Source organism: Pongo abelii, chromosome 4 (genome assembly GCF_028885655.2).
Source record: "Pongo abelii isolate AG06213 chromosome 4, NHGRI_mPonAbe1-v2.0_pri, whole genome shotgun sequence".
Lineage (NCBI taxonomy): Eukaryota > Metazoa > Chordata > Mammalia > Primates > Hominidae > Pongo > Pongo abelii.
This window is the reverse complement of record NC_071989.2, coordinates 30,940,774-30,957,919: the sequence shown is the minus strand read 5'-3', so window position 1 is coordinate 30,957,919 and position 17,146 is coordinate 30,940,774. Positions and strand designations below refer to the sequence as shown.

Sequence of the window (17,146 nt, the reverse complement as noted above, 5' to 3'; positions counted from 1 at the left end):
TTCTTTCAGATCTCTTGACGTTGCGGGTCCCAGACCTCCGTCTTCCGATTTCTTGTCTTGTTCTCTACACTTATTCCCTTGGATGACACCATCTGTGTTACTGACCATTGAAATTATACCTCCTACCCGTTTATCTCCCCTCAAATTCAGACTCATTTATTCTTTATCTCATCTCATTTATCTGTTTCATCGACACTTAATTGTTTTACCAATTATCAAAAGGTAAAATACGCTGCAAGTGAAAACAACCCCAAAAGTAATTCGAATTATTTTCATTCCTTCTGCACGTCCATTGTGGAGCAGCTATGCCAATGCTTCACATGATCTTCTCCACACGGAAGCCAACGGAACGGCCTGTAGGCTACTGCAGTTCTTGTGGCAGAGGAAACTATGCAAGAAGAAATGAGCGCTGCCTGTTCAATCTTCTGCCAACTAGCTTGAAAGCCTCTCCTTGCATTTCATTGGCCAAATTATGTCACCGGGCCGAGAACAAAAAAACCCCCATGAATTTGTTAAAATATAGGGAAATAGGGCCGGGCGCAGTGGCTCACGCCTGTAATCCCAGAACTTTGGGAGGCCGAGGCGGGCGGATCACGAGGTCAGGAGATCGAGACCATCCTGGCTAACACGGTGAAACTCTGTCCCTACTAAAAATACAAAAAATTAGCCAGGCGTGGTGGCGGACGCCTGTAGTCCCAGCTACTCGGGAGGTTGAGGCAGGAGAATGGTGTGAACCCGGGAGGCGGAGCCTGCAGTGAGCGGAGATCGCGCCACTGCACTCCAGCCTGGGAGACAGAGCGAGACTCCGTCTTAAAAAAAAAAAATAGGGAAATAGATAAAACATTCTGTGAGAGGTTTTTAACATAGCACTTATATCCTACGACAGAGTAAAAAAGAACATGATGGAATTTAACAATATAATTAACAAGACTAAATTTTACGTGAAAAAAGTGTTTGGACCTAGCAACCCAAAATTTTAAATAGAAATTGATTGTAAAATTAATTGCAATAATACTTTAATATATTTCAAAACATTTTATTTGCGACTTGTCACATTACCTAAACAAATACACCGGAAATAAATGATACAAGATTTTAAGATTTTATGGCTTAGTATTTAAGAAGTAATTTAGTAAATTTGTATTTTATCTAATAAGCTAAAAAAAGAAATACTGTATATAGCATACATAAATGATATAATGTAATATGACAACAGAATATAACAAATTTAGATAATGATAAGAAAAAAATTTATTAAAATTATAAGGAGTTGGCCAAATATACTTAGAGGAATAATTATAATTGTTAGCAATGGTATTATTTTTAAAATGTTCATTGAAAATGCCTGCCAAAAATAATGATATAAAATAAGGAAACAAACGAAGTAAGTATCCAAAATAAGATTTTAGAATAGGAGTCAGCCCTATGGATATTATAAACAAAAAGTTTATAAACAATAACAAAAAATACGTTAGAAAATAGAACAAAAGATACACCACAATCATCAAACAATACAAAGAACTGCTACTCATCTGCTTCTCTACACTTTCATAATCTGAAGCATAGATATTGACATTCTAAGTTATTCTTTATTCTTTTTTTTTTTTTTTTTTGCTTTTTTCAGTATCTTCAATAATTTGAAAGCAATAACACAGAAAAAGAAATGCCAAGAATTCTAAAATCCATATTCCAGGCCCAATATTTTTTTTTTCAAGTCCTAGAGATAAATGATTGAACACAAAATGTAAGGATAACATCTTCATCAGTCAGGAGTGTGTTTACCTATAAACAAGAGAAAACCCCTTCATGTAACAATTGCTCTGGCTGTGGATGCTGCTTCTATGATCCAGACAGGAGGAAGAGATACAGGGTGTAAGACTGCAGAGCCAGGCCACTCGAATATGACTAATTGTAAAAGACTTTTTCTGGAAATCTCCATCAGTATTCTTAAATAAATATTATGACCTAGAGTTGAGTTACTTGGCCACTCTTGCTTCAAGAAAATCTAGGACGTTTATTATTTTTAACAATACTACAAAAAACACATTTTGTTGTAACTTTAGTTTCAGTGGTTTTTTTTTTTCTTTTTTTTGAGACAGGGTCTCACTCTGTTGCCCAGGCTGGAGTACAGTGGCACCATTTCGGCTCACTGCAACCTCTGCCTCCCAGGTTCAAGCAATTCCCCTGCCTCAGCCTCCCAAGTAGGTGGGATTACAGGTGTGCATCACCACACCTGGCTAATTTTTGTATTTTTAGTAGAGATGGGGTTTCACCACGTTGGCCAGGCTGTTTTCGAAATCCTGGCCTCAAGTAACTCACCTGACTTGGCCTCCCAAAGTGCTGGGATTACAGGCGTGAGCCACCGCACCCGGCCTAGTTTTAGTCTTTTATAAAGGAAAACAGAGAATGAATGTTAAGTGGCAACCAACGGTTTCATTATAATTACTTCAAGAATTTCATGTAATGGTTTTGTAATGCCATGTAAACCATAATTATTATGGGGTAAACCATTAAAATGAAATTATTACTTTGCTGAAAATAGCAGCATAAAAAATTAACAATTTATTATAATTACTTAAGCTATTTATAAGCTTTTCAGACATGTACTAAGTTTAAAAATATTAGCACACCTTGTAGGAATCCTAAAGATAATAAAAATTCTATTCTTAATAATAAAAATAGAATAATGTGAGGATAAAACTATAACATAAAAAGAGCATTCTTAAAGAAATGTCTAAAATCGTACTTGAGTACATTTAGAATTTATTAACTTCTGGTTAAATACAAGTGAGATTAAAATTCAAATGCTCTGTTATTGTTGGGGGGAAAGAAGTAGAAAATATTTAAAAACAAAATTGTTCTAAAAGAATCTGGGATAAAATATGAAACAATAGAAAATAAAATGCCAAAAATATATGTAACAAGTACCAGCTCTTACCATGGATTAGAAAATCAGAATAGACAAATGAAATAAATCAAGTTAACATAATAGAATTGGAGTGAATGGAAAGAAAAACTAATATTCATCAAGTAAATATTAGATTTGAATAAAAAATGTATTTTATTTCTAACATGTTCTTTTTCTAAAAGTGAAGGCTATGGGCCTCCAATTAAAAAAATGTATCTGTGGATGAGATAATTTACATAGAGGTTTTTTTTAACATCTATCTTTGAGTTTATTTTTTGGCCAAGGGCCACCTTAATCCATGGCACCTGTAAATTAATGTAATCCCTATTATTGTAATCCCTAAATGGAACAATGGAGGTGGAAACTTCAGAATTTTTACAGAAGGACACAACTCTTGTAAGAAGTAATCTAAGAAGGGTTTGCATATAAATGTATATAAAATTGACTTCAAAAACACAATTGCCTATATTTAAATAAATGCAGGACAAAGGGGGAAGGAGGGCTAAAGTCTTTCCTTCCCAACCTAACTCTAGACACTGTCACTAATAACTGAAACTAATTTACGTCTGATCCCAGGGACAGAATTTCTGAATTCCAAAAGAATTAGGATTATTGACAACCCAAAATGACCTTTCTTTTTACCTGTTTTATGTCTCTCTGCCGCCCTCAGCTGGTAACACTGATGCTTCCTCTACAGCTGATGAGATTTATCCGTGGAGAAGAAATGAATACCGTGCTTTTTGAACATTTTCGTAACTGTCTCACATCAGCACATGCTAAGTTGTCAAAAATGACTTGAAAGGGTAGATTTATTTTTTACAATAGTCCTTTCAAGGAAAATATTTACAAGTGATGAACATGGCAAAGTGACACCAGAGCAGAGTTCTTGTCTTGTGAACAGTAACACTGAAACGACGACCACCAGCATAGTGGCAGAAAACAATCTCAACCTCTGTGTTCTCTTGTGATATGAAAAAGTGGAGAAATTGCAGAGACATCAGCAACAGTTAGAATGAAGAACTTTCAGAATTCTGTGTTAAAATTTGTGGTTCAGATATTTCATATCACGTAGCAATATCTCCTAAAACCACTTACTCCCTCTGAGAAAGTGAAACCTCAGAGACTAAAATGTAGAAATATTTATAGCTACAGATCTCATAGACCTTACTATCTTAAATGTCATTGAAATAAAGATCAGGAGACAACACATTATGCTATGTTTGAATTGTTAGTGGATCCTCATGGTTATGTTTGAGGTTGTGTAGTTTATGCTTAAAAAATTGTCTTTTGGTTTATAACATCAAAAAGCAGCCAGTTAGTTTTCATCAAGTTCTTCATTATTTTTAATTAAATACTTTACTAAGGGCTGCAAAAGCTTTAGCCATGTTCAACTTTAATATATTATTTGCAATAGCACTTGAGAATGTATTTATTTCTTCAGCTTTAACTTTAATAAAATCTCATGGTTTCCATCAAAACATTTTGCATCGGATTAAAAAATTTTTAGAGTTTCTACAAAGTAATGAAGTGTAACATGTATCTCATAACTCATCCCAATCTCCCGAGAGTGACCATCTTCAGGTACTCACAAACAATAGAAAAAACAACCAAATCATAGTTGTCCCAATGAGGAATGCAAAGTTCTAAAGTAGGCCAGGTGCACTGGCCAATGCTTATAATCCCTGCACTTTGGGAGGATGAGGCAGGAGGGCTGCTTTAGACTGAGAGTTCAAGTGTAGCTGGGGCAACATAGTGAGACTCTGTCTCTAAATTTTTTTTTTTTTAATTTTGCCAGGCATGGTAAAATACAGGCACATGCCTGTAGTCTCAGTTACCTGGGAGGCTGAGGGAGGAGGATTCCTTGAGCCCGGGCAGCGGAGGCTATAGTAAATCATAATTGCACCACTGCATCTAGCCTAGGTGGAAAAAGGAGACCCTGTCTCAAAAAAACAAAAACAAACAAAAAACAAAGGTTCTAAGGTAGGAGAGAATGGTGGCAATGGCAGCAAATTGGGAGAAGTATAGCAAAAATTTACCCAGATTTTTAAGCGTGGGAGAGATGAAAGTCAGGGATATGAAAGTAGCAAAAATATCTGGATTGAAAGGTGAGCAGAGAAAAATAACCAGGCGGTGAAGTCCCTCTGATCCCAGAGAAGACTTATAGTGAAGCTGCAGTGTCCAGTAAAGGAAACTAGTGAGCCAAAGCCTGAGATTGAAAGCAGGAGACAGTATCCAAAATGAACTAGGAAGTTATACCAAGAAGACCCATGCAACTCGAGAGAGGCGAATGCCAGGGGCTAGGAACTGGAGGAGAATTCTGGAGAAGATTGCAGTAGCTCAGGACAAACCTTTTCATATGGGCTGTTGACCAGGCACTATAAGATAAAAGGCAAAGTAAAGATGAGTTTGGAATTTCTGTCTCAGGTTGTTGCCAGTCCTAATCCCCCTGCTTTTAAAGCAGCCTCACCAAAGCTGACCAGGGAGCAATATATGTTTTAATAACTTTTGGAGGTTATAGCATGCTGAAATAGACATAATTTATATACTGTTTTGTTTTATTCTCAACTCTCTTCTCTTCTCCTTCCTTTCTTCACTTCTTTCTTCTCCCATACTCTCCAGTCCCACAGTCTCCTTAAAGTGACAGAGTTGAGGGTTGCTGCAGACATCATATGGCCACAAATATCTAAAATATTTACTGTCTGGGGCTTACAAAAAATGTACTCTCCTCTAGTCTAGACGAGATGGTTTTCAAAAGTCTGTCTTAAGTCTTTCTGAGGTCTTAACAAAGGCTTTACAATCACCCCCATGATATGAGCTTTACCTTGAGGTTTTGTTTCCATAGTAGTATTCTGGATATTGACTTTACCATTATGTTATTTCCTACTTTGAACACATTTTTGCTAAATGGAAAGATTATAGTGAAAAACATTTTTATTTTCTAGCCCAGAAAATGCTGGCTTCTTTATATTTTGGCTAAATTCTGCTTAAAGTAAAATATTTCAAGTTTTACTCTACATTTCTCTCTCTCTATTCCCACCTATCATATTCAGTTGAAATAAACCAGCTGACACTTTTGATATTCTGTTTGGAAATACCCCAAGTTAGATTCCCAGATCTAAGATTGCTTTTTATTTTTCATGTTTTCGCAGGGCACGGTTTTGCTAAATAAACTTTCTGTCACGTATGTGATCTTTATTCCAGGTTCTTATAAATATTTTCTTAGTGTCTTTCGTTTTCCTACTAACAGTCTTCTTGATATCTTTCTAGCTTCTATTCATAGCCTAGTCAAAAAGCTAACGTTGTACCTATGAATCCATGAATTTAACTAGATCTGGTACTTGTTTGGGGGTAAGTTTTTTTTTTTTTAAAACAAAAAACAAAAAACAAAAAACAAATCCTTCTTGTTTTTACATCAATATTTTTATTTCTTTTCAGAGAATTTCAAGAATCCATGCTTATAAAAAAGTACTGACTTCACCTAGGTTTTAAAAAGTTGTGATATATCATTATGTATTCTTTTTCTGTGATCCTTATATTTTATTGTATAATAGAAAATTATTTCTTAAAATCTCATAAGCAACTATGTCAATTAAAAATATAATCCTTTAGGTTGATTTATCAAATCTGGTGTATGAGTGAGTCAATTCAAATATTTTAGCTTTTAACTTTATTCATTTCCTTTTCCTATATATTATGGCTTATTTCATGTTTTGCCTGGTGCACTGATTTAAATGCTGAATTTGCTTATTCTGATTTTTTTCTAAAAATGTAACTGCTTAAATTTTATTCCACTGCTTAATTTGGCATCATGAAGCATGAGTTTTAAGTCATGCTGAACAACTTTTTAAGAAAATTATTGCTTTGCTTTTCCAGAAAAGTAAATAATAAGATTTATGTCAATGTATATCTCCTTGTACCTTATGCATTTTGAGGGATTTTTGAAATCTGTATTTCATTATTTGATTGATGTTGCTTAAGACACATTCACTAGGTATGGTTTGGATAGCGCTTTGATTTTATTGACTGTCATTTTATCATCGATTGTCTTAGCCTTAAACAATGCTATTTATTCCTGTTGAAATGAACATGGTTTCAAGTTGTTATAATTTTCTGTAATTTAAGATGGTTTCTAAAATGTCAAAAATGAAAATTGTGTCTATTAGAATCTTAAAAATCAACATCTTTATTGTTCATTTTGAGAGAACACATAGTTAACTTCTGCATTTGTAAACAAATTTAAGTATAATTTAAAAAGGAATTTAAATTAACTGATTATTTGTGATATTAATTACAAATTTAAAAATATAATGCAATGTGATTTAAAATGATATACTCATTTTACCCTGACCATGAGAACTCGTATCACTATTTCTATGTTTTGAAAGATATGAACTTTCTGCATACATGAGAGTTGTTGGTATGATTTATATTTATGTGTACACATTATGATTTCCCACTAACATTAAGATGTTCAATAGCACACACATCATTTGTATTAATCTTGGTTTTTCAAGTGTAAACATCGTATTGGTCGGTCCACTTGATCAATCAGGATTCTACTGAACAGTCCATATGTGTGATAAAGCTTCTTGAGACACAAAACTTCATCAACATTTTCCAGAATTGGTGTTTTCTACTCTAACCTCTTGTCTGAATTCTATTCCCGTGAATGAGTAATGCCTACTTCCTATGTGACTGCCACTATTCTCAAACTTATGAGTAAAACATAGAATAGGGAAAAATACACAACAAGCAGATAAAATCGCTGTGTGTTATTGTGAAAAGGGCCAGCCAGCAACTGCATAAATCTCTAATATTTAGCCACGGGCAAACCTATGAAGAATATTGAAGCACGAAGAGAGATCTGCTTCTGGCAATGGTAGAAAACATCTTCCTACTGAGGTTAACAAGTAAAGCAGAGGAAATACTTTCAAAAAAAATCTATGTGAAAAAGCAAGGGAGTAAGGATTGTGATACCAAAATTCCAGAGCGAATAGATGTCAAGTAATCCCAAAATTCAATATGACTTTTCTCATCAAGGCACTTGATGATTTAAAATCAGAGACTAGAAATCCAAAGGAGTGATTGTAGCTTTCAGCTAACTCATGGTGATGGAAAACAAAAAATGGTGTTCACGATCCATTAAAGATGATGGGCCCTACTGAAGACCTCAACAGACACCTCTTCAAAGAAAATATATACATGGTAAACAAGCATATGAAAAGATGCTCCACATCATACGTCTTTAGGGAAATGCAAATTAAAACAACTGTGGGATACCACTACACATCTATTAGAATGGCAAAAATCCAGAACACTGACAACAACAAATGCTATTGAGAAGGTAGCACAATAAACAGTCTCACTCACTGCCAGTGGGAATGCAAATTGACACAGCCACTTCAGAAGACAGTTCGGTGGTTTCTGACAAAACATAGTCTTACCATATGATTCAGCAATCAAATTCTCTGGTATCTAACCAAAAATATTAAAAATTTATGTCTACACAAAAACCTGGATATGGATATTTATAGCAGCTTTACTCATAATGACCAAAACTTGGGTGTTACCAAGATGCCCTTCAACAGGTAAATGGCTAAATAAACTATGGTATATCCATACAATGGAATATTATTCAAAGCTAAAAAGAAATGAGCTATTTGGCTATAGAAAGATATGGGGTGACCTTATGGATATTACTAAGTGAAAGAAGCCGGTCTAAAAGGGGTCCATACTGTCGGTTTCCAATTATATCACTTTCTGGAACAGGCAAAAACCACCCAGCCATCCCATTACTGGGTATATACCCAAAGGACCATAAATCATGCTGCTATAAAGACACATGCACACGTATGTTTATTGCGGCATTATTCACAATAGCAAAGACTTGGAACCAACCCAAATGTCCAACAATGATAGACTGGATTAAGAAAATGTGGCACATATACACCATGGAATACTATGCAGCCATAAAAAATGATGAGTTCACGTCCTTTGTAGGGACATGGATGAAATTGGAAATCATTCTCAGTAAACTATCGCAAGAACAAAAAACCAAACACCGCATATTCTCACTCATAGGTGGGAATTGAACAATGAGAACACATGTACACAGGAAGGGGAACATCACACTTCTGGGACTGTTGTGGGGTTGGGGGAGGGGGGAGGGATAGCATTGGGAGATATACCTAATGCTAGATGACGAGTTGGTGGGTGCAGGGCACCAGCATGGCACATGTATACATATGTAACTTACCTGCACGTTGCGCACATGTACCATAGAGCCTAAAGTATAACAATAATAATAATAATAATAATAATAATAAAAAAAACCAAGGAGAGAGTAAGAAGATCAGGAGTCTCCAGAGTTTGAGGTGCAGGAAAGAGGGATGAATAGGCAGAGCACAGAGGATTTTTAAGGCAGTCAAAATACTTTGTATGATAGCATAAAGGTGGATACATGTCATTCATTATACATTTGCCCAATCCCACAGAATGTACAATGTCAGTATTGAGCCCTAATGTGAACTAGGGACTTCAAATAATTATGACGTGTATTAGTCCATTCTCACACTGCTATAAAGAACTACCTGAGACTGGGTAATTTGTAAAGAAAATAGGTTTAATTGGCTCATGGTTCTGCAGGCTGTACAGGCTCCTGCTGTTGGAGAGGCCTCAGGAAACTTACAATCATGGTGGAAGGTGAAGGGGAAGCAAGCACAATCCTCACATGGTGGAGCAAGAGACAGAGAGAGAGAGAGAGTGAAAGGGGGAAGATGCTACATACTTTCAAACAACCAGATCTCATGAGAACTCACTATCATGAGAATAGCAAGGGGGAAATCTGCCACCGCAATCTAGTCATCTCCCACCAGGTCCCTCCACCAACATTGGGGATTACAACTCAACATGAGATTTAGTTGGGGACACAAAGGCAAAGCATATCAATGTGTCAGTGTAGGTTCATCAGGTGTAACAAATGTATCACTCTGAGGGGGGATGTTGATAATGGGAGAGGCTATGCAAGTGTGGGGATGAGTATACAGGGCATCTCTGTATCTTCCTCTCAATTTCCTGTGATTATAAAATTGCTCTTTAAAAAAGTATTTTAAAAAAATGGTGGTCTTTAATAATCACTGCCAGGCTTTCAGATGGAACCATAAAGTTCTAAAGGTGATTGAAGAATTGACCAGTCCCAAAAGACATTGAGGTTAGGTTCCAATGATCTCAATCTTTATTTGGAATATAATTGGATATCCATATCCAGATGCTTTATTGAAAAAAAAAATATGTTCTCTTTGACTATCCTGGAATTCCTTTATTGATGCTATCTAAAAAAAACCCCAAATTCCACAAGACAACAATTGACCACAAATCATGTTTAATAACTGACAAGAGAAAAAAATCCGTACTATATTTAGATAGGGCAGAACTGTAAAATAAATGTAATTAAATTTTCTAGTAATTAAATGACATTGCTAGGTATTTCAGAAAATAATTCAAAAGTATTGAAAATGGCTAATGGAAAATCTAGAAATAAAGCAACACTAACTGACTATAAAACCTATTCAGATGATAGAGTATTAGTGCATCAGAAGGTATGTTAGCAGAAAATACATTCACTGAAGTAAAGAAAGACAAAATGAGAAAAATATATAAGAGAGTGTAAGATAAATTTGGATTAAGGAGAAAAGTATTAACATGTATACAATCAGAGTCCAGAAGGAGAAGAGAGTGAGGATGGGTTAAAAGTACATATAAAAAAAAATTAGGTGAGAGTTCTGAATTTTCTTGAACCACTAGAAATAAATGCAAAATCCTAAGCACATTACAGCAAGTGTGCTGAAAACTAAAGGCAAAAAAGTTCATGCAAGTAGTCAAGGAGTAAAGACATATTGTCTTCCAAGGAGCAAAACTAAGATAAACAACCAATTTATTAACAAAAACAAGGAATGATGTTGTAAAGTATTTGAAAGCAAATTACTGCCAAATTAGATTCTTTATTCATGGGAATATTTATTTTGGAGGTGGGTAGAACATAATCTGAGATTTCATATCAGAGAGAAATGGAGAATGATGAGATGATACACATATGTGTAAATCTAAATATATACCACTTGCATTAAACAAAGCAATAACATTTATGACATTTTAAACATACAAAATCGAAATATATGATAGTAGTTGTACAAAATACAAAAAGAAGTTAAATGGAATTATATAGTGCCCTAAGATCCATCATTACCTGAGTAGTTATTAAAGTAGACTAATAAAATGAATAGCTAAAAAATCAAATAAAGAAGAAAATGAAAACACTTAATAAAGCTTAAATATATCAAAAGAAGAAGAAGAAGGAGAAGAAAAAAAGAACAAAGAGTAAGTGTTAAATCAAACAAAGCAGAAGGTAAAGTTCGACCTAAATACTAATTCATCAGTAATGACAGAATAAAGAAACAGTTAAAAGATCCAGTATGTAATACTGGGGAATGCTAAATTATATACACTTACAATAGTCACACAAAAAATATAGGAATATGTAAAGGGAGACAATAAAGAATTAATAAAATAAAAGATTCCACCCAAACAGTAACAAAAAGAAAGAGTGAGTTATACTAAATATCAGACAAAAAGCAAAAAGCATTATTTTAAGTTGAGACATTGGAAATAACAAAAGTGTCAATTAACCAGGAAGATACAATTTTCTATATATCTAATTATACAGTATTACATGTATACAGCAGAAAACTATTGACTAAAAAAGATTTAACAATTCTGAAATCAGTAAGATATTTTAAGCTCTCAGTGAAAAAGAAAGCAGTAGAAAAGTCTGCAAAAATGTAGAGGATTTGAAAGCATAATAAACTAAATTGTTTGACGGTCATATACAGAACAATTAAACTCAAAAATTGCAAAATACATATTCTTTTTAAGAATTCATGAAACACTGATGAAAATAACTTGTACTGAGATATAAAGCAGGTCTCAACATATTTCAAAGTACTGACAACATACATTATGCTCTCTGACCACAGTTAAGGTAAAAACTAATACAGAAAAGTAAACAGAAGATCTTTATATATTTGGAAATTAACAGATACACTTTTGAAGTCTGTGGCCAAAAAAAACACCTCACAATGGAAATGATTTAATATTTTTAATAAGTGAATAATAAAATGCTACATATCAAAATTGGAAAAATGTCACTAAGACAGACCTTAAGCATAAATGTAGAGCTGAAATATACATTTTATAGATAAATAAAGGCTGAAATCAAAGTTCTAAGCAACCGTTTTAATGAGTTAGCAAAGCATCTGCAAATGATCCCTGTAAGGAGAAGGGAGGAAATAATAAACATAACAATTACTGAAATAGAAAACAAATTAATAATAGAAACAGCTAACAAATACAAAAGTTGATGTGTTGAAAAGATCAACGCAATTCTAAACCTGTAGAAAGAATGCTTCTAAGAAAATGAAAACAAACAAAAATGGGTATCAGGAATGAATCAGGGACATTGTTACATCATAAAAGCCTGCCAATATTCTTCAAATATACTCTATTCTGGTTATATTAATTTCTGTAATCCCAATTAGCGTTACCTGTTGATTATCGTGAAAGTTAAAACAGGGCTTCAAATTTTTTTGACACTTATTCCGTTAAGCTGTAGGAATTTTGGTCCTTTCTCCTTGAATTTCACTGAGCTTGTGAAGACTTTGACCTACAGAGTAGGGTAGGAGTGATGTCATGTTACTTCTAAGGGCAAGTCATAAAGAGCCCAGCAGCTTCCTATTGTTTACTGGGAATCGTTACACCAGGAATATGAAATCACCACGTAAGCAGTCTGACTAGAAGCCAACTCCCCGTGCAAAGGACGTGTTCAGTTGCTCTGGCCACAAGCCAGCTGTGCTCACCTTCAAGTCACCCTAGACCAGGTGTTGATGAAAGAGCCTCCACACGACTTCAGCTCTGAGCTCAGGGAGTCACCCGCAGTTATTCTAGTCTTCTCAGCTGAGGCCCAGATATTCTAAAGCAGAGAAAAGCTTTATTTCCTGTGTCTCTGTGTGAATTTAGGAGCTTAACAAAACGGTTATTGTTTTATCCCTCTAAGTTTGGAGGTGTTTTGTGATGAAGCAATGGATAACTGAAAGACTTAGCACTTTGGGAGGCCGAGGCTGGTGGATCACGAAGTCAGGAGATGGAGACCATCCTGGCTAACAGGTGAAACCCTGTTTCTACTAAAAATACAAAAAATTAGCTCGGCGTGGTGGTGGGCGCCTGTAGTCCCAGCTACCCGGGAGGCTGAGACAGGAGAATGGCATGAATCCAGGAGGCGGAGCTTGCAGTGAGCCGAGATAGCGCCACTGCACTCCATCCTGAGCTACAGAGCGAGACTCTGTCTCAAAAACAAAAACAAAAACAAAAAAAACAAACAAAAAAAACACCTAGAATCAGAGCATAGCCACTTAAATGATCTGCTGCATCCATTCTGCCATTACATCACTTATAAAATGGAAATCCGAGTTAAATTTTAAAATGGCAAGTCTGATTGTATTTCACCCTTTTACCATCTTTAATTGGACTTTCAATGCTCTAAGCAAAACCGAGACAAGTCTTCATTGTGGCTTACAGAACTTTCTCTGGTTTCTACACTTGCTTATCCTGTATATACAGATCAGGTGAGGCTACTTTGCTATATACTCTTACAAAATACATATTTTTAATCATTATTCTTACTAATTATAATTTTACATGCATTTGTGAGATTATGTGACTAGTGCTGTTCTCTTATTAAGCTCTAAGTCTTTGAGGGCAAGGACTATTTCAGGTTCTGGTCATGATTTTATCCCAGGCACCCAGCCCATTGCCTAACCTAAAGTATGTGGTCAATAAGTACTCCTTATTGCAGATGTTTTTGAAAAATAGTAACCCAGAGAAAATCTGAAGTGGCATTTTAAAAGGACCTGTTTCAGCTCAAAAAAGGAAGGCTTAAGATGCTAGAAAGAGAAGAGAAAAAATGAAATAGAGAAAAAAATCTTAAATCTTAAAATCTGTTTTTAGTAAATACTTGTTTAAGTAAATACTTGTTTGCAATTTATGTGAGAATTTGTGTGAGAAGATCGAGCTAGGGTTAGATCAATTGATCATTGAGCAAATATAATTCCAGGACTCCTAAATGAAAAGTAGAGGAAAACACAATTTGCCAAAATTTGTGCAGGAGAGGAGTTAAGATGGAATTCATAATTTTTAGAGAAGGGAGATTTTGACATCTGCTTCAAACGAACAAGACTCCCAAACAAGAACAATTTTGATACTGTCATTTATATGCCTATCACAATTACAACCATATAAAAAGATGCATGTCTATGGCATAATAAAATACTTAAACTTGCCAAATGGAATGAGGCAGGAGTGTCAATCAAAACACTCACTATATTATGGAATTTTTTTTCTTGTATTAATGACACTTGATAAAAAAAAGAAAACAGGAATCTATGTGACAGAACAAATTTTTAAAATTAAGCTGGGTGCACTTTTGCTGAAATACTAATTCTAATAAGGATATAGAAAAATTGGAGTTTTGAACATAGGGCACTTTGCAGTTAAGGTATATCACCTGAAGCCACTGAGAACAACAATATAGGAATTTTAAAGATTCGTAGAAGTGACAATATAGTTAAGATGATTTAACATGACTAGTTCAAGACAGATGTGTCCAATAAAACATTGTATTTATCATATCAATTGGATATTTCTTTGATGGAATCTATTTTGAAACAGTAATGAATTAAAAGTTAAAGAAAATATGAAATCAAGGTGAAGCATGTCACAAATGTCTTTGTGATGATTTCCTGTCTACAATTATATCACCTAACTTACTGAACGGTTTGTCAAGTAACTAAAAGTATGAAACTACCCTACTGATTTATTTCTACTTATTTGGACAGAAAGGAAAGACTCTTCTGTGGAATGAGCTGTGGTTGTGGGAATAGAAGGGAAATCCTGCCTAGACAGTGAGTGAAGGAAAAAGAAAATGAAAATAGTTGCCAGGAATACAGGAAAATAAAATAAATTAAATGATTGGTGCCCTACATTTGAAAGGCGTGGTGTTGGAATGCTTTTATTTGTGGAAGAAAATAAATATAATTTCTCGTTTCACCTCATCCTCATACTAGCACAGTGGCATTATTGTTATTGCTGGCATTATTCCACTTGCAGTAATGGTAATTGTAGCAGCAGCAGTAGTACTAGCATTAATAACAGTAATTGTAGTAGTAACAGTAGTAGTAGTTTTTATAACAACACAAGTGGTTTTCTAGTACTGGTTTTCTAGTACTGGTGGTGGTAGAGGTGGTAATTTTTATTATTTTTATAGAATTCAAATTCATAGCAGGGATCAAATGATACACTTAAAAGGCTTGATTGAAGACAGTTTCATGAAGGATTATCTATAGTTTCATGGACCGAATACATGGAACCAACAGGAGACAACCAAGAGACTAGCAACATTAAAAGCAGTCTTGAGCCTGGTCCTAGGGAGGAATGTGAACTGAGTGAGTGAGAGTTAATATCATAGATGAGCCACCAACAGGCCTGTGACTCAAGATAACTGATGTTAGCTACTTGATGGAGGCAACTCAAGTGTAGGGGTGATAAATACTTCAAATACTCTCTCCTGCTGTCTGATGTCCTGGAATGCCTCCCAAGGGCAGCCAACAGAAAGCCAGGGACAAGGTTGCTCAAGCATTGCATTCCACAGACAGCAACCTCCCAGGGCATGAAACAGGACAGAGAAGGGTAGAAAAGGAATTTGGAGGAGCAATGGGAGAATGAAGAACAATAGACTGCATTTAGTTTGCAGTTACTGTATATCACATGCTGTTCAAGGTCATTTGCATACATTATCTGATCCATAATCAACATTGTTATTAACCTTGATTTACAAATAGTAACAATCTCATAAAATGGGCTGATAATACCCCCATTTCATGTACAGGTCAGATTTAGATTACTTTGTTTAAAAGTTTCAACATTACCCTCTGTAAGTATTCAAGCCTCAAATTATGAAGTTCTTCATTTTAAAAGAGTTGCTTCCCTTTGTGTGAGTTAAGGATAATAAAAAACGGAGATAGAATTGACAAATATTTAGTTGGCTAAAGGAAGCTACAAAAGAAATTAGAGGGAGCTGTAGTACTAAATTGAAAGGGGAAAGAAAGTAAAGAAAGTAAAGCTTCATATAGACAAGTTCAGACACAGCAGTTGAGTTTCTTAGAGACTCAAGTTTCTTTACTTTTCTATATAGAAGAGAAGAGCACACACACCACGTTGTTTCTCCATATAACACCAAAGTGCTCTAAGAGCTCAGTAATCTAAAAATAAAACAGAAGATCAGAACACAAAGTCATGATAGCAATATCAGATCCAGGCACACAATTTTAGAAGAAAAATAGTCATATCAGCAGCACAGACTGCTTATTTTATTCTGGAGCTATATACATTAATGGTGTCTATATCCCTGAGAAAGGCATGGCCCTCTGCACTTTCCTTTGAACCCAAGGGTTTTTTTTTTCTTCATTTTCTTTATCCTATTTCCCTTTGGTTTGAGGTGCTAGGGAAATGAACTCTAATGATCTGCAATGGTAACCTTAAGCGGTACTTGTCAAGTATGATTTGGTAGGTGAGAAAGCAAGAACAAAAGCAGCAAAATTTAGTAGAAAGAGCAGTGAACTGAAGAGCAGGTGACCTAGACAGCAGATATAACCAGTAACTAGCTGTGGGATTTAAGAATTGTTTTTTACTCTCACACTGCTGTAAGAATTATACCTCCAGGCTGTCTCCATCCTCAGAATAACCTGTAGTCCAAAAGTTCATTTTGTCAGTATGCTTTCAAGAGCACAAAAAACACATTTTCCCATAGCAACACTCTTCCTAGGGAAGCCCACGGTGTCTTACTGATGTATGCCTTTTCTTGTAGCCACTTGACTGTATTTTATGTGTTTTTAGAAGTGTCTTTTATTGTGTTATGTATGGTAATGGCAAGCAGGTGCCAAGCTAGCTAAAATGTAATCAGCTTCAGCAATATACACCCATTGGCATGTATGTGCATACACATACATTCATACACACACAGGATGCACTGTTTTTCACCAAATTTAGATAAAAGGAGACTCAGAATTTCATGAGTGATTTAATGACACACTCTTGGGGACATTACCAAGTGCCTTTAATCAGCATAATATA

General features: G+C 35.0%; 1 long non-coding RNA gene across 4 annotated transcripts in view; it reads right to left on the bottom strand.

The window, feature by feature from the left end:
* The window catches only part of LOC129059363 (uncharacterized), a 113,544-nt gene extending 98,514 nt beyond the window's left edge, over positions 1-15,030 (bottom strand). For all 4 annotated transcript variants that reach the window (XR_010139931.1, XR_008525195.2, XR_008525192.2 and 1 more), the window contains exon 1: positions 12,508-15,030. This is a non-coding gene — a long non-coding RNA (uncharacterized LOC129059363). The remainder of the gene's footprint in view (positions 1-12,507) is intronic.
* Positions 15,031-17,146: the final 2,116 nt, after the last annotated feature.